Raw genomic sequence first — 22,508 nt, forward strand, 5'->3', positions numbered from 1 at the left:
AAGCCCAACCCATTGGCTATCTAGCTAGCTTTGTTTGACCCCGTTTGGTGCTTATTTGACAAAGATACAGTCGTTCAAGCGATGGCCGCCAGCGTCATCGGCATGCCATGAAGGCGTTGCTCTCTGACCAAATATGGTGTCCTATAGGATATACTACACCCCTAATGAAATAGTGAAGTCTTGTTACCTTCTAGGATCTCTGAGGAATAGATACAAATGTGATTTCACTCATGGAACAACATTTAGGGCTTAGATTTTCACAGATTCCTTTCTTTGCAAATTGGAACGAGTGGAAATACAAAATCGATCGTGCATGCTATATGGACTTTTTTAGCAAAATGAAACTTCATGTTATCTCTGGGACCCTTTTGGATGATAAATGAGAGCAATATTTCCGAATGTAAATACATACACCTTCAGAGGTGAATTTATCAAACCTATCGTGGTGAAAAAACGGTTTTGTTGTTAGGAGTTCTCCTCAAACAATAGCATGCTACTGTAAATTGGACAGTGCAGTTATATTAACAAGAATTTAAGCTTTCAGCCGATATAAGACTCTTCTATGTACTGACATTTGTTGTTACTCTAAAATCTGCGATCTTGACATAACGTGCTGAATGATTTACACGCCAATCCTTATTAATGATTACAGATGTGAGTGCTACAGGGCGGTTTTCATTGTGGCAAGAAGCCTTAGAGTTCTTGGGAATAGGAATGATGGTAGTCATCTTAAGACGTGGGGATTAAAGACTGGGGACAAGGAGAGAATTACCATGAATTTGCCTGACACTCGATCTGTGCATGCTCTGAGAACACGCCCTGGAATACCGTCGGGCCCTGTGGCCTTGTGAGTGTTGCCCTGATTAAAGAACCTACTCAAATCGACCTCGGAGAGTGAGGTCACCCAGTGGGGGCCCTCACACACAGTACGCTGTTTGTTATTGTCGAAGTGTGCATAGAATGCTTTCAGTTTGTCTGGAATAGAGGCATCTTTGGGAAGGTCATGGCTGGGTCTTCCTTTATAATTCGTAATGGACTGTAGCCCCTGCCACATGTGGTGGGCGTTTAAGCTTGTGTACAGTAGTATGATTCCAACTTATTCCTATATTGTCCTTATGCTCATTTGATGACTCTGCGGAGGTTGTATGTTCCTATCCTCAGCCATAGTGTCAGGGTTGTCTGCGATTGCTGTAACCTCCGTGTTAATCCAGGGCTTTTGATTGGGGAAGCATCGAACCTTCACTGTGGGGACAACGTCGACGATGCATTTCCTTATGAAGCCGGTGACGGAGGGGGTTAGCTTGCCGACGTTATCAGCACCGATCAGCGCTAAGCAAAGCAGTCCTCTAGCATGATCTATGATTCTGATGACCATTTCTCAATGGATTGAGTCACGGTTACTTCCTGTTTGACCTTTTGCTTGTAAACAGGAAGCAGGCGTACGGAGTCATGATGTTATTTGCCAAATGGCTTGATTGTGTGTAAAGTATAGTTGTCTAAGACTTTAGCGCCCCTAGTGGTGAAGGAAACGTGTTGATAGTTGGGCATCACATGTTGTTATGACTCAGAATTAAAATCACCATCGACAAGAATGGCATCCGGATGTATGTTTTCCTGCTAGTTTATAGAACTTTGATAAGTGCCAGCTTGTTATATTTCTTGTTCTGATGTGGATTGTATCCAACAGTCACGTTAACAGCTGAAATGCCTGGCCTGCTGAAGAGTGACAGACTTCATCCTAGCTAGAATGTGGCTTTCATTTTATACATCAACAAAGGCAGGGCTCTAACTCCTCTCGATCCACAATGAGATAGGGAGCAGTCCAGGCAGGCAGCAGGCAGTTAGCCAGCTTAGTTGACTACAATCAGTGTAGTCAGCTCAGTTTTCCCAATTGAGATTGTGTATGTGCCTCAACCTACTGTAGGTCGGACAAAACTAAACATGGAGGTGTTTGCCAATCACACTGGAATAAAGACCAGTCCTGTCATTTCTGAAAGAGATTGTGATAATACCTCATCTCAAAATTGGACTTCTTAATGTTAGATCCCTCACTTCCGAGGCAGTAAATCACATCTTAAACTTGATGTGATTGGCCTGACTGAGACCTGGCTTAAGCCTGATGAATTGACTGCGCTAACTGAGGCTAGCTTGGAAAGAAAGTACCGTGCAATAACGAAAAACCCTCGATCAGACTACTTTTCCAACCTGATTGAGGAGAATAAAAAACAATCCCAAACTGCTTTAAAGCCAGCTAATGTGAAGTTAGCCTTCACTTCAGCAGTGATGAATTCATTAACTCGGTTATCCTGAGTCTGCACAGAACTGCCAGGACCTCTGCGCAATGGAGACACTCAAGTTTGTAATCCTGTATCTCTCGATACTTTCACTAAAATAGTAATTGCCTCTAAACCTTCCAGATGTCTACTGGACCCTTTTCCAACTAAACTACTAAAAGGGCTACTTCCTTTGCTTGGCCCTTATATGTTGAACATAATAAACGGCTCCCTATTCTCCAGATGTGTACCAAACTCACTAAATGTAGCAGTAATAAAGCCTCTCCTGAAAAAGCCATACTTTGACACAGAAAATGTTATATATCGCCTATATCGAATCTCCCTCTCAAAATGTTTTGAAAAAGCTGTTGCTCATCAACTCGCTGCCTTCCTAAAGACAAATAATGTACCCAAAACGCTCCAGCCTGGTTTTAGACCCCATACCTTTTAATGGTGTCAGATTAAGGCTCTGTGTCCTCGTGCTCCAAGACCTTCGTGCTGCTTTTGACACCATTGATCACCAAATTTTTGGAAAGATTGTAAACCCTAATTGGTCTACGCGGACAAGTTCTTGCCTGGTTTAGATCTTATCAGTCTGTCTCTGTGAATGGTTTGTCCTCCAACCTCTCCCTGTCCTAGTCAATCAACTGCCTGGGCACAGCCTGGACCACCACGGACCTCTTCCGCTGGTCCGTGCTCTCTGGATCAGAGCTCTATCCCTTTAGCTGGTGTAGCCTGCACGCAGCCGGCGTCTCAGCAGCCCTCTTCTCAGGTGAGTTCTGTGGCTCTGGCCTCGCAATCAGCTTCGAGACACGGCAGAGGCCGGATCATTCCGGCTATTGTGATAGGGAGTTTGATGGTGAGGTATGTATCTGTATCTGGGTCAAAGACTTTGTTTTCCTGCTGCAAAAGTTCAGGATATCACCAGGTTGCTTCCCAAGGTTGTGCGTCAGTCACCGGGGGCTGATACTGTCATGGTTCATGTGGGGTCGAATGACATGAAGGGCAGCTCAGAACAGCTGAAGATGGATTTTACGGAACTGATTCAGTCACTACTTGACACCATCAAACCCTCCATAATATCTGGCACTCTGCCCTACCTAAATCGTGGCATTGAACGGTTCAGCAGACCTCTAGCCCTCCATAACTGGCTATGAGACTACTGCAGCTCTGTGGGTGTCACGTTTATTGACCATTTTGAAACCTTCTGGAAACAAAGCTAGTATTATAAGGATCCCTTCACAGCATTAAAAGGCTGTGTTGAGACAAAGACTTATCAAAAACCCTCAATTAATCCCTACCATTGTGTCGCTGAGTTGTCATAATGCTTCAGCAAATGGACAGTACTCCAGGGCCATTGGAAGACACAATGTAAGAAACCTAATGTATGTCCTTCTTACTGCCCTGAATGTCTCTGCTGATCCTACAGCTATTGTATGCAGTACTAATATTCCTATGAACCAGAGTTAAACTGTTAGCACTGAGGTGGTGTGCCCTAGCAGGAAGTCCACTTTGTGCAGCTCACCCTGCACTAAGATAAATAACCTGAGCATGTCTACCTCTGCTAAGCTTGCCAGTAAAGCAAGAAAAACAATCAACCATCCCAGAAAAGTGTATATGTAGCTTCAGGAACAAGGTTCATGAAATGAATAATTTGCTAGTAACAAATGACTATTCATATTCTGACAATTCCTGAAGTTCACTTTGTTAAAGCTTTTGATGATACAGTGGTAGCAATACATGGTTATAAGAGCTACAGAAAAGACAGAAATGCCAAAGGTTTAGGTGTTGTTGTTTATATTCAGAACCACATTCCTGTGGAGCTTAGAGAGGATCTCGTGTTAAATACTGTTGAAGTAATATGGCTACAGGTTCATCTGCCTCAGCTAAAGCCCATTTTGGTGAGAAGCTGCTATAGACCACCAAGTGCTAACAGTCAGTATCTGGATAACATGTGGAATGCTTGATATCAATATAGAGGTATATTTTCTAGGTGATTTAAATATTGACTGGCTTTCATCAGGCTACCCACTCAAGAGAAAGCTTCAAACTGTAACTAGTGCCTGCAACCTGGCTCAGGTTATCAATCAACCTACCAGGTTAGTTGCAAACAGTACAGGAATGAAATCATCAACACATCTTTACTAATGCTGTAGAAATTTGTTTGAAAGCAGTATCCAAATCCATCGGATGAAGTGATCACAATATAGTAGCCATATCTAGGAGAGCCAAAGTACCAAAGGCTTAGCCTAATATTGTGTAATAAGAGGTCATACAAGAAGTTATGTAGCAATTCCTATGTTGTTGATGTAAAGAATACTTGCTGATCAGTGGTGTTTAATAAGGAGCAACCAGACACTGCACTTGACACATTTATGAAATTGCTTATCCCAGGTACTAATAAGCATGCACCCATTAAGAAAATGAATGTCAAATCTGTTAAATCCACATGGATTGATGAGGAATGAAAATAATAATGGTTGAGGGGGATGAGGCAAATAAAATGGCACATAGGTCTGGCTGTACAACCGATTGGAAAACGTATTACAAATTGAGAAGTCGTGACTAAATAGGAATACAAATAAGAAACTACACTGTGAAACAAAGATAAATGAATGTATAATAGTAAAAATAAAGAATGATAGTAAAAAGCTTTGGAGCACCTTGATGGAAATTTTGGACAAAAGGGCTGATTCATTCATTGAATCAGATGGCTCATTCATCACAAAACCCTCTGATATTTCCAACTATTTTAATAATTGTTTCATTGGCAAGATTAGCAAACTTAGGCATGACATGCAAGCAACAAACGCTGACACTACACATCAAAGTATATCTGACCAAATTATGATAGACATGCGTTGTAATTTTGAATTCCGTACAGTAAGTGAGGAAGAGGTGAAAAAATGATTGTTGTCTATCAACAATGACAAGCCACCGGGGTCCGACAACTTGGATGGAAAATTACTGAGGATAATAGCGGACCAGAGCTGTAAATATTTTTTTTTTAAATGTTTTCCAGGAATGTCATAATTTTCTATGAGTTTTTCAAATAACATAAAAAATACCTTTTTTATACAGGTCTCAAACTTTCCTTAAACCCTTGCTCGCCCATAGTTGGAAACCCGGATCAGCTCTCCCTAGAGAGTGAAACTGTGGTTTCCCCTGATTGAACTAAAACATGACAAAGAATGCGTTTCACCAAGGTTCTTCCACACCTCATACCAAACGTTGCTCGTATTAAAATCAAAGGGATTATTTGTTAGTTTTTTTGTGTCTTGACATCAGCTGAGTAAATGTAGAGGTTAAGGGGTAATTTGGGTACAACTGAAGACATTTCAATTTCCATCCACGAAGGGAGAGACTCCGAGGTAAAATAGTACATAGCAGTGCGAAGCTGAGCTCCTGTCACGGTCGTCCTCCTCTTCATCTGAAGAGGAGAGGCGAGAAGGATCGGAGGACCAAAATGCGGCGTGATACGTGTTTATCATGAATTTTAATAAAGAAAACACTGAACACTATACAAAAACAGTAAACAAAATAACAACCGTGAAGCTAATGCGAGCTGCGCTGAAACAAGCCATCAGCATAGACAATCACCCACAAACAAACAGTGCAACCCAAGCTACCTAAGTATGATTCTCAATCAGAGACAACTAATGACACCTGCCTCTGATTGAGAACCATACTAGGCCGAAACATAGAAATCCCCAAATCATAGAAAATCAAAACATAGACTGCCCACACAACTCACGCCCTGACCATACTAACTAAATACAAAACAAAGGAAATAAAGGTCAGAACGTGACAGCTGCCCCGTAGTACCACTGGATATTATACAAATGGAGCTCCCCTCTGTCATACGGTAGGTACCATAAGGACAAGTGAACTCTGGTATGTCTGTTATTCCAGATAAATATATAGTGAACATATTTTTAAGCCTTGTAAAGAGGGATGGTGGCGGCGGCAAGGGAATGTTCTGAAATAGATACAACCGTTTCGGGAGGACATTCATTTTCAGAATGTTAATCCGGCCTATTAAAGATATAGGTAAAGATGACCATCTATCTATTGATTGAGTTATTGAATCTATAGGGTCATAGATATTTGAGAATATGCGGTCAATCTCTGGCACAACATGAATGCCGAGATATGTAAAGCATTCTGTTGCATTAAAAAAAAAGTAGTCAGAGGTGTAGGTGTCTTTCCTCCTCCTTTAGCATCATATTTGAGGATTTAGTACTATTTATTTTGTATTGCGAGAACACGCCAAACTCTTTGATAAGGTCCAGAAGTGCGGGTATGGAATTGCACACGACTGTAAGAAACAATATTACAGCATCTGCATAAAGGACAATTCGATGTTCCATCTGATCTATTCTGATACCTGAAATATTGGGGTGGGACCTAGCTATGGCTAGAGGCTCAATGGCTAGGATAAACAGGAGAGGGGAAAGAGGGCAGCCCTGCCTGGAACCCCTGCAGATGTCAAAAGGTTTAGATACTGTATTAGTAGTAAGGATCTCTGCAGTGGAATTTGTATATAGTATCTTTATCCATTTACAAAAGCTCTCTCCACAACCAAAACAAGTTAACACTTCAAAAAAGTAGGGCCACTCAACCCTGTTGAATGGCTTCTCGCAGTGTCTGACGACCCAATTCTAGCATGTAGAACATTTAGCACTCTCCTAACATTATAAAATCCTTGACGACCTTGAATAAAGCCATTTTGGTCTCTACCCACCACATCCGGGAGAAATCCCGGATTTGGTATGCAGCTTTCCAGGTTTTAGGAGCAGAGTGATCCGAGCTCCACTCAAAGAAGGGGGCAGGAGTCCATTTCCGTAAGATTCCAAAAACATCACCAGGAGGGGAGTGCACAGTTTGTTCTTAAATCTCTTGTAAATGTCAATGGGCAGCCCATCTGGGCCAGATGCCCTCCCCGCGCTCATGCTATCAATTGCATTGGAAATTTCCTCCACAGTCAGCTCAGCATTAAGAAAATTCTTAGATTCATCTGAAATATTGGTAAATTCCAATCTATCTAAAAAAGCTAGCCTGGGTCTCAGTTTCAAGAGGATACTCTGATGCATATCATTTTTCATAAAAGTATTTAAAGGTATTGTTTATCTCCCGAGGGTCTACCGTCACAGCTCCCCCTGAATCCTGAATGTATTGCTCTCTCTGCTTGCTGCTGTTTAATCCGCCAGGCCAACAGCTTCCCAGCTTTTTCACCCTGGTCATAATATGATTGATTTAGTCTCAATAAGCTTGCTGCAACTCTACCTGCAGAAATTCTGTTATATTGAGCCCTGAGCAAAAGCAACTCCTTGTGTGCACCTGTGGAATTTGTGAGGAAATTTCTCTCTCCAGAGTTTTAATTTTGGTTTCAAGAAATGTCATTTTTTGATGAGTAGTTTTCGACTTGGAGCTGGTGAAATGTATCATTTGTCCCGTTATGAGAGCTTTAAAGGTTTCCCATCTAGTACAAGCTGAAGTCTGTGATGTATTCATTGAAAAGTATAGGTCAATTTGCTGTCCAATGTATTCTGCAAAATGTGTCTCTTGTAGCCATTTAGGTTGGAAGAGCCATTTAGGTGAGTCACCTACTAAATTTGTATTGGAATATATAAGAGATGCTGGAGCATGGTCAGAGATGACAATGCTATCATAAAAGCCATTTTCAATTTCAGAGCGTAATGCTGCTGAGATCAAAAAATAGTTGATTCGGAAATAGGTCTGGTGAACGCTACAGTAACAGGATTATTCCACATCATCTGGTTTCATTTCTCTCCAAATATCTAAGTTTAAATCCTTCATAAAATGCTGTATGGTTTTCCTAGATTGGGTGTGGGAGTAGTTTGAACCCGAGGTGCGATCTTTAACAGGATCTAACCTTCCAACTCACACTCTCCCCTGAACGCAGCTCACTTTCCAGCTCACACTCTCAAAGACCTAAATCCTCTGAACGCAGCTCACTCTCCAGATCCCAATCACCTGAATTCAGATCACCTGTTCACACACCTGTATGTCATTATAACACACTATTTGGTTCAGTTCTTTGCACCCCATCATTGTGAGGTGTTGTTTGTTTTGTGACACACTTCTATATGGAGCTCTGTTTTTCCTGTAATTTAACCCTCCCATGTATGATAGTTTTTGCCTGCCTCACTAATGACGCCTTTTGCCTAGTCCCTGACTGTACCTTAGCCTATCGGATTTCCTCTTATCAACCTATTGCCCGATCTCCCTGGCGACGTTACTAGACTTTTCCCTGCCTGTACTGTTGCCTTTTTGGACCCCCTTCTGCCTGCCCCTGGACCCAGCTACCTGCCTCCCCCTGTGGTCCTTTACAAATAAACACCTGCTGTGCCCTGCACTTGAAACCAGCTCTCTGTCTCCCATCATGTTCATTACAATAATTACCTGGAAGTGGGGACGGGTTTAAAAACAAATCATTCAAGAATTTAGAGTCATCTTCGTTGGGACCATACACATGAATTAAATTCAACTGCTCCGGACAGCAAGGTACCCCATATAATAATATATCTGTCGGCAGGATCACAAATTGTTTGCAATATCTGATATGGAATGGACTTGTGGATAAGAATAATAACTCCCCTTGCATGAGTACTAAATTAGGCTACAATGACCTGCCCAGGCCAGCTCTTGTGTATGTTAGGAATGTCGCCAGATAATAGATGTGATTCTTGCACAAATATGATCTTCGCCTGAAGTTTTAATCTACTTATTACCCGTTTTATTTTGGTGATTTTATTTAAGCCCCTACAGGGCCAGGATGTAAATTTAACCTTAACACTATGAGTCATCGAATTTACCAGGGACACTTGAACTAGAACATTGCCCCATAAGAGCACATTGGATCAGCCTAATATACCAATAGACCTCTGTCACTACCATAAACAAAAACACAGTATGCTTTCAAGCACGTCATTGTACAAAAACACATGCCTGACAATAAACCATGAATGTGTGATTAACCCTCTTACTCCAAAGTCTCTAACAGACCTCCCCCTTCCCCTCTCTGTGACACTCCGTATAAGATGCACAACAGATCACACAGACGTGAGGAGCCGCCTCTGCGGTTAATTCCCCTCTGCACACCTTCTGACCTGCCACTTGTCATTACATTATATTGTGTTCACCATATAAGGGCACAAGGCGAGACCCAGATGCAGACACAGGAGCCAGATGGTTAGAGTCTTTGTAGTTTATTTATAATCCAAAAGGAGTAGGCAAGAGAATTGTCGGGGACAGGTCAAAACCAAGAGGTAAAGAGTGGCAGGCAGGCAGAAGGGTCAGGCAGGCAAAATAAAAGAGAATATAAAACAGGAGCACGGGAAAAACATGCTGGTTGACTTGAAAACATATAAGACGAACTGGCACAGAGACACAGGGATAAATACACAGGGGAAAATAAGAGACACCTGGAGCGGGTGGAGACAATCACAAGAACATAGATAGATAGATAGAACAAACGCGCACCAGGATGTTCCGATGCATAAAAGCAAAGTTTCATGGTACATAAAGTTATAATAAGGCCTACTTGTAAACTGGCCATGTTTATTGTCATGACGTGGCCCTTTTTGGGTATAGATCGTGGCACCCCCCCCCCCTCTCTCTCACTCCTACACCCAGGTTCTGTTATCTCAGGTTGTACATTCCTGGAGGAGACACTCTTCCCCTGGCCCTGCTGAAAGAGACATATAGAGAGAACAAAGGATTTCCCATGGCAAACTCCTAAATCCCCAAAATGAGGATTTGATGAAATATGTTCACTTGTGAGTAGGTGGGAATGGTCTGTGGACACTTAACAACTTCTTATGGTATAGGGGACACTTGCGTCCCACTTGGCCAAAAGCCAGGGAAAATGCAGCGTGGCAAATTCAAATAAAATGATATAAAGATCAAACTTTCATTAAATCACACATGTAAGATACTAAATTAAAGCTACACTCGTTGTGAATCCAGCCATCATGTCCGATTTTTAAAAGGCTTTTCGGCGAAAGCATAAGAAGCTATCTGATGATAGCACAACATAAACATCACAATTGGTCCCTTTGTTCGATTAATTCCGTCCATATATATCCAAAATGTCAATTTATTTGGCGCGTTTTATCCAGAAAAAACAGCTTCCAAAATTGCACAACGTCACTACATAATATCTCAAAAGTTGCCTGTAAACTTTGCCAAAACATTTCAACCTACTTTGGTAATACAACTTTACGTATTTTTAAACGTTAATAATCGATCAAATTGAAGACAGGTCTATCTGTTTTCAATAGAGGACGAGAGGAAACTAACGCTACTTTTCAAGTCTTGCACAACTCTCAACAGTGTTACCCATTTCCTAGATGGCCGTACTTCTTCATTTCACAAAGGAATAACCTCAACCAAATTCCAAAGACTAGTGACATCCAGTCGAAGCGGTAGGAACTGACAACTAAGAAATATTGTTTCCCAATGAGAAATCACTGAACGGTTAGTCCTCTGGGTTTTGCCTGCTACATAAGTTCTGTTATACTCACATACATGATTCAAACAGTTTTAGAATCTTCAGAGTGTTTTCTATCCAAATCTACTAATAATATGCATATCTTATATTCGTGGCATGAGTAGCAGGAAGGTGAAATTGGGCACGCTATTTATCCAAAAGTGAAAATGCTGCCCCCTATACCTTAAGAAGTTAATGGGTGGGTATGACGAGTGTGTTTCATTTGGTGACCTCAGAGAGGACAGAAAACACACAACTATATCTCTGAATATATACATTTCTAAATGATCGGGTTTGCATCCAATTATTGTATAAAATGAATGGGTAAAGATTAAACTAGTTGTGAAATGATGTAAACCGCTAAGGTTGCAACGGTTGTTGAATTGCTAACTATACTACGTGGAGCATTGGCTACACGGGTGGAAATGGTTAAACTCTGAGATCCCGACAGAGCAAATCTTAGATAGTAATTACTAGTCTGTAGCTAGAATCCGCCAAAACATCCGCCGAAACATCTATTCTATGAGAACATTTCTGAATGGTACTCTGAAGTATCCATTCTAATCACGAAGGACTGATCTTCAGAGATGCAGAGAGAGGGACAATGATGAACTGACTCTCCAACAGAAGGACTGATGTTTCCAACAGAGATTACGACACACTGCGTAAATATATATTGATTGCAATTATTCCCGAATGAGTGAGTGTTCATGTGCTAAGGATTAGCATTTCAATTAATATAATAATCAATTGTGTAGTGTCTCCTTTTGTTCTTTCCCGCCTTTTCAGTCCACACGCACGTCCACACCCACATTTTCAGTCCACATCCACCAAGCCGTCATATCGGATTAGCCCACTAGGGAACCTCCACTATCATTTCCTTGTAACCATATCTACTGTGTTTGTTTATGAATTTCTGTGATTAGTTACAGTGGGGCAAAAAAAAAATTGGTCAGCCACCAATTGTGCAAGTTCTCCCACTTAAAAAGATGAGAGAGGCCTGTAATTTTCATCATAGGTACACTTCAACTATGACAGACAAAATGAGAAAAAAAATCTAGAAAATCACATTGAAGGATTTTTTATGAATTTATTTGCAAATTATGGTGGAAAATAAGTATTTGGTCACCTACAAACAAGCAAGATTTCTGGCTCTCACAGACCTGTAACTTCTTCTTTAAGAGGCTCCTCCACTCGTTACCTGTATTAATGGCACCTGTTTGTACTTGTTATCAGTATAAAAGTCACCTGTCCACAAACAGTCACACTCCAAACATACTCCAAACATACTCCAAACTCCACTATGGCCAAGAATCATTTGGATGATTCAGAAGAAGATTGGGAGAATGTCATATGGTCAGATGAAACCAAAATATAACTTTTTGGTAAAAACTCAACTCGTTGTGTTTGGAGTACAAAGAATGCTGAGTTGCATCCAAAGAACACCATAACTACTGTGAAGCATGGGGGTGGAAACATCATGCTTTGGGGCTGTTTTTCTGCAAAGGGACCAGGACGACTGATCCGTGTAAGGGAAAGAATGAATGGCGCCATGTATCGTGAGATTTTGAGTGAAAACCTCCTTCCATCAGCAAGGGCATTGACGATGAAACGTGGCTGGGTCTTTCAGCATGACAATGATCCCAAACACACCGCCCGGGCAACGAAGGAGTGGCTTCGTAAGAAGCATTTCAAGGTCCTGGAGTGGCCTAGCCAGTCTCCAGATCTCAACCCCATAGAAAATCTTTGGAGGGAGTTGAAAGTCTGTGTTGCCCAGCAACAGCCCCAAAACATCACTGCTCTAGAGGAGATCTGCATGGAGGAATGGGCCAAAATACCAGCAACCGTGTGTGAAAACCTTGTGAAGACTTACAGAAAATGTTTGACCTCTGTCATTGCCAACAAAGGGTATATAACAAAGTATTGAGATAAACTTTTGTTATTGACCAAATACTTATTTTCCACCATAATTTGTAAATAAATTCATTAAAAATCCTACAATGTGATTTTCTGGATTTTTTTCCCTCATTTTGTCTGTCATAGTTGAAGTGTACCTATGATGAAAATTACAGGCCTCATCTTTTTAAGTGGGAGAACTTGCACAATTGGTGGCTGACTAAATACTTTTTTGCCCCACTGTAGTTAGTAAATAAATGATTAAGACAATTAATGTATGGATGATTCATAGTTAAGGCTGGGTTCGTGCAGATAACCAACAATTTATGACATTTGGAATGAGACTAACGTGAGGTAAAGAATAAATCATTAATTAGAAGACTAATTGATCAGATATTAAAATATCTGAATAGTTATATTAGGAAAATTATAACTTTGTAATCTGAAGATTTGCCTTGGTGCTCCGACTTCCTAGTTAATTACATTTACATGATTAGTTTAATCACATAATAATAATTACAGAGAATTGATTTGACAGTCTTTACTTTAATGTTGCCAAAGAAACAACATTTATAGTTCAATAGACAGTGTTACTAGATAAATTATAGCACGGTGATCTGGCAAAACTTTAAATACCTGTTTAGACAAAACCGAAAGCAACAGTTCGAAAAATGTAAGAAAAATAGGTAAAAGTTTAACTTTACATTGCTATTGCCTCTTCTTCAACGTTGCTCTGATTCCACACCTCTGACTAGCTTCTCAAGAAACTGCTCTGCCTCGGCTGGTGTTTCTAAAATCTAGGAATGATCGCCGTGGGAGACCCTGCACTGGGAAAATGATTCCATACTGGATAGCCTTAGCCCGTAGCCGCTGCTTGACACTGTTGTGTCAAGTGTTTCGGCTGCTTGTGGACTTCCATAAAGAGATCTTGGAAGAACATAACTTGCCGATTCTTGTAGAGTACTCTCCCTTTCGCCCTGGCTGCATTCACCATGTGCATCTTATCTTTGTAGTTTAAGAACTTCATTATCAGAGCCCTCGGGGTGCGTTGGGGTTGGATCATGGGCCAGAAATCCGATGAGCTCTCTCAATAATCAAAGGAGAGCGGAGTGGCTCAATCTCTAGAGCCTCGGGAAGCCACCACTCTAGGAATGAGCAAGCATCGCTTCCCTCAGCGCCTTTGGGGAAATGTACTAGTCTCAAGTTTGATCTCCTGCTGCGGCCCTCCAAATCAACTAGTTTAAAGGTAAGCGATTCAACCTTTTCCTTAAGAGCTGCGGTCGTTGCCTGCAGTACTATGCTGTCTTCGGTTCCAGAGATGCGTACCTCAGCCTGAGAGATCTGCCAAGCACATTCTTTGACTTCCTTTTTAACGTTGTCCACTGCAGACAGTACATTTAAAAATTTGATAGAGAATTCTGCACTCATATCTTTGATGGCCTTGAGGATATCTTCGGAGCTAACGGCACTGCACGTGTTTGACGCCTCAGTCCCGCTTCCACCACTAGCACATGAAGCTAGCACGACGCCTTAGTCCTCAGACTCTAAACTTTCACTCATTAAGTCTGGCTTTTTGGTGTGACTTATCTTTGTCGGCATTGTGGGTTTCGGAAGCTAGTAAACTATTACTGCCTTTCCTGGTACATTAAGCTTAAGGGTGAACTTATTTCCGGATATATTTGTAGAGGAGCTGAAAAAGATGTGACTGATTAGATCTGCGCCATACCGGAAGCCCCTGCTCTGCATTCTTAATAGCACTATCAACAAGGCAGGTCCTACAGGCCCTAGTTTTGCCGCACCTGGACTACTGTTCAGTAGTGTGGTCAGGTGCCACAAGGAGGGACTTAGGAAAAATGCAATTGGCTTAGAACAGGGCAGCACGGCTGGCCCTTGGATGTACACAGAGAGCTAACGTTAATAATATGCTTGTCAATCTCTCCTGGCTCAAAGTGGAGGAGAGATTGACTTCATCACTACTTGTATTTGTGAGAGGTACATGTTGAATGCACCACGTTCTCTTCTCAGTCCCCAAGTCCAGAACAGATTATGGGAGGCGCACAGTACTACATAGAGCCATGACTACATGGAATTCTATTCCACATCAAGTAACTCATGCAAGCAGTAAAATTAGATTAAAAAAACAGATAAAAATACACCTTATGGAAGAGTGGGGATTGTGAAGCAACAGAAACATAGGCACAGAAACATGCATACAAACACACAATAACATACGCACTATACACACACATGGATTTTGTGTTGTAGATATGTGTTAATAGAGTAGGGGCCTGAGGGCACACACTTAATATGTTGTGAACTCTGTTGAGAATGTATTGTAATGTTTAAAAAAAAATTATAACTGCCTTAATTTTGCTGGACTCCAGGAAGAGTGGGGATCCATAATAAATACTAATACAAATCAAAGGTAAGTTTCAGTGTTCCTCAAGGTTCCGTTCTAGGACCACTATAGTTTTCACTATATATTCTACCTCATAGTGATGTCATTCGGAAACACAATATCAACTTTCACTGCTATGCACACGACACACAGCTGTACATTTCAATGAAAAATGCTGAAGCCTCTTCCCTACCCTGGAAGCCTGTGTTTAAGACGTTTTTTAAATGTTTTACTTTTAAATTCTGACAAAACAGAGATGCTTGTTCTAGTTCTCAAGAAACAAAGATACCTGACATTGAATCTAGATGGTTGTATAGTCGTCTCAAATAAAACTGAGTAGGACCATCTCGTTACTCTGGACCCTGATCTCTCTTTTGATGAACGTATCAGATATTTAAAGTGCAACTTTTTTCCAACTTTGTAACATTCCTAAATCTGAAAATGTTTACCAACAAATTATGCAGAGCAGCTAATTCATGCTTTTATCACTTCAATATTAGACATAAGGCCTGGATAAGGCACTAAATAAATGTCAGTGTAAAATAGTGCTAAATACGGCTGCTAGAATCTTGACTAGAACCAAAATATTTGGTCATATTACTCCAGTGCAAGCCTTGCTTCCTCTTAAGGCTAGGGCTGATTTCAAGGTTTTACTGTTTACCTACAAAGCATTACACGGACTTGCTCCTTACTTATCTCTCCAATTTGGTTCTGCAGTACATACCTACACGTATGCTACAGTCACAAGATGCAGGCCTTCAGCTGGAGGCAGGGCTTTCTTAATTTTACTGGAATGGTCTGCCGATCCATCTAAGAGAACCAAACAAGATCTTAAAATTAAAGTCTTTATCGAAGCCTCATTATATTCAGTAGTTCCTATAATTGAGTGTAGTCTGGCCCAGGGGTGAGAAGGTGGATGGCAAGGCATTGGAGTGATGAATCATCCTTGCTCTCTCTGCCTGGCCGACTCCCCTCTCCCCACTGGGATTCTCTGCCTCTGACCCTATTACAGGGGCTGAGTCACTGGCTTGCTCATGCTTTCCCATGCAGTGGGGGAGATCTTCGTGGGCTATACTCTACCTTGTCTCAGGGCAATAAGTTAATGGTCTGTTGATATCCCTTTGGTGTTGTGGGGGCTAAGCATTGGCAAAGTGGGTGGGGTTATATCCTGCCTGGTTGGCCCTGCTCGGGGGTTGATAGGCCCCACCCCCTCCTTTTCAGTTCCCAGTTTCTAAGCTGCAATAGTCTGTGCTGGGGGGCTAGGGTAGGTCTAGTCTATGTGCTGGGGGGCTAGGGTAGGTCCGTTTTATTTGGAGTAATTCTCCTGTCTTATCTGGTGTCCTGTGTGATCTTATATCCTCTTCACACTTACTACACTTTTGGTAAAAAATACTGTCAGCGAGACATATTACTCAAATGTAAACTTGCGTACTTGCTACGTCTCGACCGCTACCTCTGGAGATACTGCACGACACTTGCCCGACAGTTGCCCCTCGTGAAGCAGGGCAGTGTAAATAAAATTGTCTCGTTGATCAAGTACCACTATAGTCATAGCAGAGCAATGTTTTTGAAACAGCTGAAATGTATAGACATTTCCTATTATTTTGAGACTTGTATTGAGTTTGTAGCTGAAATTGCAGCAACAGCCTTTTTTACATTCAGAAATTGTCGCAGTAGCTGCCCGGCTGCACTGAGCCACCAAAACATGTAAAATGTAGATCAGACAAATAAGATATGTTTTTTTCATTCGTAACATTGTGTGGTGATTTCAAAGGTGGCACCACTGGTCACAGAGAGGTGGAGGGGAATTGTTTTCCTCTGGCCCAGAGTTTTTCTGGATCTGGTAATAACTTATTTTTCAAACTTATTTTGTACATAATGTGGCTGCTACCATCTGTTATGACCGAAAAGAGCTTCTGGACATCAGAACACCTCGAACTGGACAAAGATTTAAAAAATTAAGAGTCTGACACGAAGGATATACTGCTTTCTCGAGAACAGGCCCAAATCCCCATAATTTGCATGAAGAAAAGATGGAAAAAAAGGGGGCGGAGGTCGGGCTGCCTTCTGAGAATTTGTAGGCGAGCGAGTAAACCTTGACTACCATCTGTTCTATTGGCCAACGTGCAATCACTGGAAAATAAAATGAATGATCTACGATTCAGACCATCCTACCAACAGGACATTAAAAACTATAATATATTATGTTTCACAGAGTCGTGGCTGAACGATGACACGGATAATATAGAGCTGTCTGGGTTTCCTGTACATCAGCAGGACAGAGAAGCTACGTCTGATAAGACGGGGGGCGAGGGTGTGTGTCTATTTGTCAATAAAAGGTGGTGCGCAATGTCTAATATTAAAGAAGTCTCAAGGTATTGCTCGCCTGAGGCAGAGTACCTCATGAAAAGCTGTAGACCACACCATCTACCAAGAGAGTTTTCATCTATATTATTCGTAGCAGTCTATTTACCACCACGAACCGATGCTGGCACTCAATGAGCTGTATAAGTCCATAAGCAAACAAGAAAATGCTCATCCAGAAGCGGGGCTCCTAGTGTCCGGGGACTTTAATGCAGGCAAGCTTAAATCCGTTTTACCTCATTTCTACCAGCATGTCACATGTGCAACCAGAGGGAAAAAAAACTCTAGACCACCTTTATTCCACACACAGAGACGCATACAAAGCTCTCCCTTGCCCTCCATTTGGCAAATCTGACCATAATTCTATCCGCCTGATTCCAGCTTACAAGCAAAAACTGAAACAGTGACTCGCTCAATACAGAAGTGGTCAGATGACATTGACACTACGCTACAGGACTGTTTTGCTAGCAGACTGGAATATGTTCTGGGACTCATCCAATGGCATTGAGGAGTTTACCAACTCAGGCACCGGCTTCAACAATAAGTACATCGACGACATCGTCCTCACAGTGACTGTACGTACAGTACATATCCCAACCAGAAGCCAGGCAAAATTACAGGCAAAATCCACATTGAGCTAAAGGCTAGAGCTGATGATTTCAAGGAGCGGGACACTCATCCGGACGCATACAAGAAATTCCGCTACAAGCTCAGACGAACCATCAAACAGGCAAAGCGTCAATACAGGATTAAGATGCTCATTGAATGTGGCAGGGCTGAAAACTATTAGGGACTACAAAGGGAAACCCAGCCGCAAGCTGCCCAGTAATGCGAGCCTACCAGACGAGCTAAGTGCCTGTTATGCTCGCTTCGAGGCAAGCAACACTGAAGCATGCATGAGAGCCCCAGCTGTTCCTGACAACTGTGTGATCACGCTCTCGGTAGCTGATGTGAGCAAGACCTTTAAACAGGTCAACATTCACAAGGCCGCGGGCCAGATGGTTTACCAGGATGTATTCTCAAAGCATGCGTGGACCAACTGGCAAGTGTCTTCATTGACATTTTCAACATCTCCCTGACCGAGTCTGTAATACCTACATGTTTCAAGCAGACCACCATAGTCCCCGTTCCCAAGGAAGCGAAGGTAGCCTTTGTAGCACTCATGAAGTGCTTTGAAAGGCTGGTCATGGCACACATCAACACCTTCCTCCCAGAAACCCTAGACCGACTCCAATTCGAATACCGCCCAGAACAGATCCACAGACGACGCAATCTCAATCGCACTCCACACTGCCCTTTCCCACCTGGGCAAAAGGAACACCTATGTGTTCCTGAGAGCCGCAGCGGTCTAAGGCACTGAATCTCAGTTCAAGCGACATCACTACAGTCCCCAGTTCGAATCCAGGCTGTATCACATCTAGCCGTGATTGGGAGTCCCATATTGCGGCGCACAATTGGCCCAGCGTCGTCCGGCTATGGCAGGGCAGGACCTCATTGTAAATAAGAATTTGTTCTTAACTGACTTGCCTAGTTAAATAAAGGTTCAATAAAAATAAACAATAAATAAAAACGTGAGAATGCTGCTAATTGATTACAGCTCAGCGTTCAACGCCATAGTGCCGACAAAGCTCATCACTAAGCTAAGGGCCCTGGGACTAAACACCTCCCTCTGCAACTGGATCCTGGACTTCCTGATGGGCCAACCCCAAGTGGTAAGGGTAGGCAACAACACATCTGCCACGCTAATCATCAACATCCTCATTAAGTGTTGACACAACAGTGTGATCACTGACAACGATGAGACAGCCTATAGGTAGAAGGTCAGAGACCTGGCAGTGTGGTGCCAGGACAACAACCTCTCCCTCAATGTGAGCAAGACAAAGGAGCTGATCGTGGACTACAGGAGAAAGTGGGCCAAACAGGCCCCCAATTAACATCGACGGGGCTGTAGTGGAGTGAGTCGAGTGTTTCACCAATAAACGATCATGGTCCAAACACACCAAGACAGTCGTAAAGAGGGCATGACAACACCTTTCCCCCTCAGGAGACTGAAAAGATTTGGCATGGATCCCCAGAGCCTGTTCTATGGCAGCACCATCGAGAGAATCCTGACCAGTTGCATCACCACCTGGTATGGCATCTGCTCGGCATCCGACCATAAGGCGCTACAGAGGGTAGTGTGTACGGCCCAGTACATCACTGGGGCCAAGCTTGCTGACATCCAGGACCTATATACTAGTCGTTGTCAGAAGAAGGCCCAAAAAATTGTCAAAGACTTCAGCCACCCTAGTCATAGACTGTTCTCTCTGCTACCGCACCGCAAGCGGTACCGGAGCGCCAAATCTAGGACCAAAAGGCTCCTTAACAGCTTCTAACCCCAAGCTATAAGACTGCTGAACAATTAATCAAATGGCCACCCGGACTATTTACATTGACCCCCCCCCCCCTCCCCCCGTTGTTTTTACACTGCTGCTACACACGGTCTATTATCTATGCATAGTCACTTTACCCATACCGACATGTACAATTTACCCCCACACGTTGACTTGGTACCGGTACCCCATGTAGAAAGCCTCATTATTGTTATTTTATCGTGTTACTTTTAATATTTTTTATTATAGTTTATTTAGTAAATATTTTAACTCTATTTCTTGAACTGCATTGTTGGTGAAGGGCTTATAAATAAACATGTCATGGTAAGGTCTACATTACACCTGTTGTATTCAGCGCAGGTGACAAATACGATTTGATTTGATTTGATGCTAACCTAACCACCTCCGGACCCTAGTTGTAGTGTATGACATAAATAAATCAGCTGGAAAACAAAAATAATGTACAACATTTTATACGGATGAAATGGGCTATGATGGGAACAGATAATTTTTCTAATCAGGTCATATAGTTTTTAAGAAAACCAAGAATCCCAAACAGATATGTTTGACTAAAACATAATCATTTCAAACCTTCCTTAAATTTCTATATGATCACATCTCTCTATTATGTGTGGCAATATTTGAGAGTAGATTTCTTACATTAAAATCACTTGGAGCTGATTTCCTGGTGTCGTTACAGTCTTGTATGTCCAACTGAAACGTGGGGGGGCCAAATAAATCCACCCCTGTGAGCCGCCAGTTGAGGAACCCCTTAAAAAGATGCCTATAGAGTGTCATCACTATTGTGGCGATTGATTAATTCCAGTCAATCATTTTTATTATTGACTGGAAGTGTGAATATAAACCAAATTTGATCACATTTTCTCAGAACACAAGTAAATGGGCCTATTTTAGGTTAAATACATAGCTTAGACTATAAAAACATGACGTTGCGATTTTAATTAATAAAAACATGGTGGTGGTGGTTGTGAGCTTCCATATAAAACAGTTTGAGGCAGTGAATTCACTTATACCCACAATTTCAGTTGCAATTTTGTTTTTACCACATGTAATGACTGGCATGATATTGATAGAAATTAAGCCTGGTTTATCGTAATTTTGTAAGGTCGGCCTCATGTATTTTTATATTCCTATTGTCTACACATGAATTGTTGCATTATTCAAAAGTGTAATATATTTCAGAAGAAGTTTCAGTCATTTTCGTTAATAGTTTCTGCTTACTGGCTGGCGGCTACTGCGATATTTACTGTCCATTTGAGCTGTGGACCATGTCGCGTTGCCAGCCACAACGAAAGGTAAGGCAAGGATGTAATGTGATTTGAAAAGTAGAATTCTCTTTCGCCACCCCGCTCCTCAGACTCTCCTTCATATCTGGAAGTGGGAATAGGGCCTCAGGCATGCTCCCTCTTCTTCTCCTCCTCTCTCTCTCTGATGCTTGATTCTCTTAGGGCCACCTGTGTGTTAGATGTATGCAAGCATGACTGTAAGATATTTTGGATAAAATCATCCACTAAATGGCACATCCCACTGCTCACACACTGGTTGAATCAATGTTGTTTCCACGTCATTTCAATTCAATTACGTTAAAACCAACGTTGAATTCATGTCTGTGCCCAGTGGGATATTATTATATTATCGTACTACATCAGAACCAAAAATATGATGTTTGTAAACAAAGTAAATGTAAATAGGCCTCATATGATTCAAAATATCATTTGGATATCAGTCCTTTTGCATCCATAACACTTTCTATGAATGTGAGAGTTGTTACATTTCTCCAGCCACATCCTTCAGCTTTTTACCATAATGGGTGAGGAATATGCTTTGTTATTGTTTCTACTGCTGGTTGCTGCTTTAAGCCCTGAGCACAAATCTATATTCAAACCTTTCTCTATAACGATATGAGCAAACTCCTTTTCTACTCTGAACGCTACATCAATCAATGCCGCCTACTTTGTTCCCTACCAATGATGTGTTACTGTTTTACTATGCAACACTGTGTGTCTCCCACAGTTCTCCCCCTGTGAGTAGATAGACAGGTGCACCTGGGTCTCCACATTCCCTGCTGTAGCCTCTTAGCACTCAGCTGCCATCCAGCATTGTCAGCTCATTAGGCTACATCAGCGACTGATGTGGGAACCCAATGACGTTCTGCAACCCTTAAGTATGTTGCGATAATGGACCGAGCAGCGAGCATGTGATGCGTCGTCTAATGATCAGCTAAGAACACAGTTCGTTTTGTACTGAAGGTGGTCCAAGTGGAGGATGAAGCCAGTATAAGTTGTAATTACAATGTGCATGAAAGGTGCATGGCACTGGCAACATATGAATTGTACTTTAGTGAGATGTTATGACATCTTGTTCTTCTCATGGCCGCTGTGAAGGGGTAAAGGCAGGACCATTACGATGTCCATTTTAGGATGTCCGTTTTAGGACCTCCTTATGTACAACAAACTCCTTAAGTGAAGTCAAGTGTTTACCAATCTAGGCAGTGTCAGTGTCAGACACCAGTGTAGACTACACAGCTCAATGATGAGAACCACCATCAGTGATACAGAGAGTGTGTGTAAAGGTGCTGCAGCAGCCTCTCCAATTGCTATTGCAGTCGATGGAATTAGCCGGTGCAACACCGGCGAGATCCAACTGTGCCTCTGAGGCCAAGCGTACTT

The sequence above is a fragment of the Oncorhynchus kisutch genome, linkage group LG15, assembly GCF_002021735.2.
Source record: "Oncorhynchus kisutch isolate 150728-3 linkage group LG15, Okis_V2, whole genome shotgun sequence".
Taxonomy (NCBI): Eukaryota; Metazoa; Chordata; class Actinopteri; order Salmoniformes; family Salmonidae; genus Oncorhynchus; species Oncorhynchus kisutch.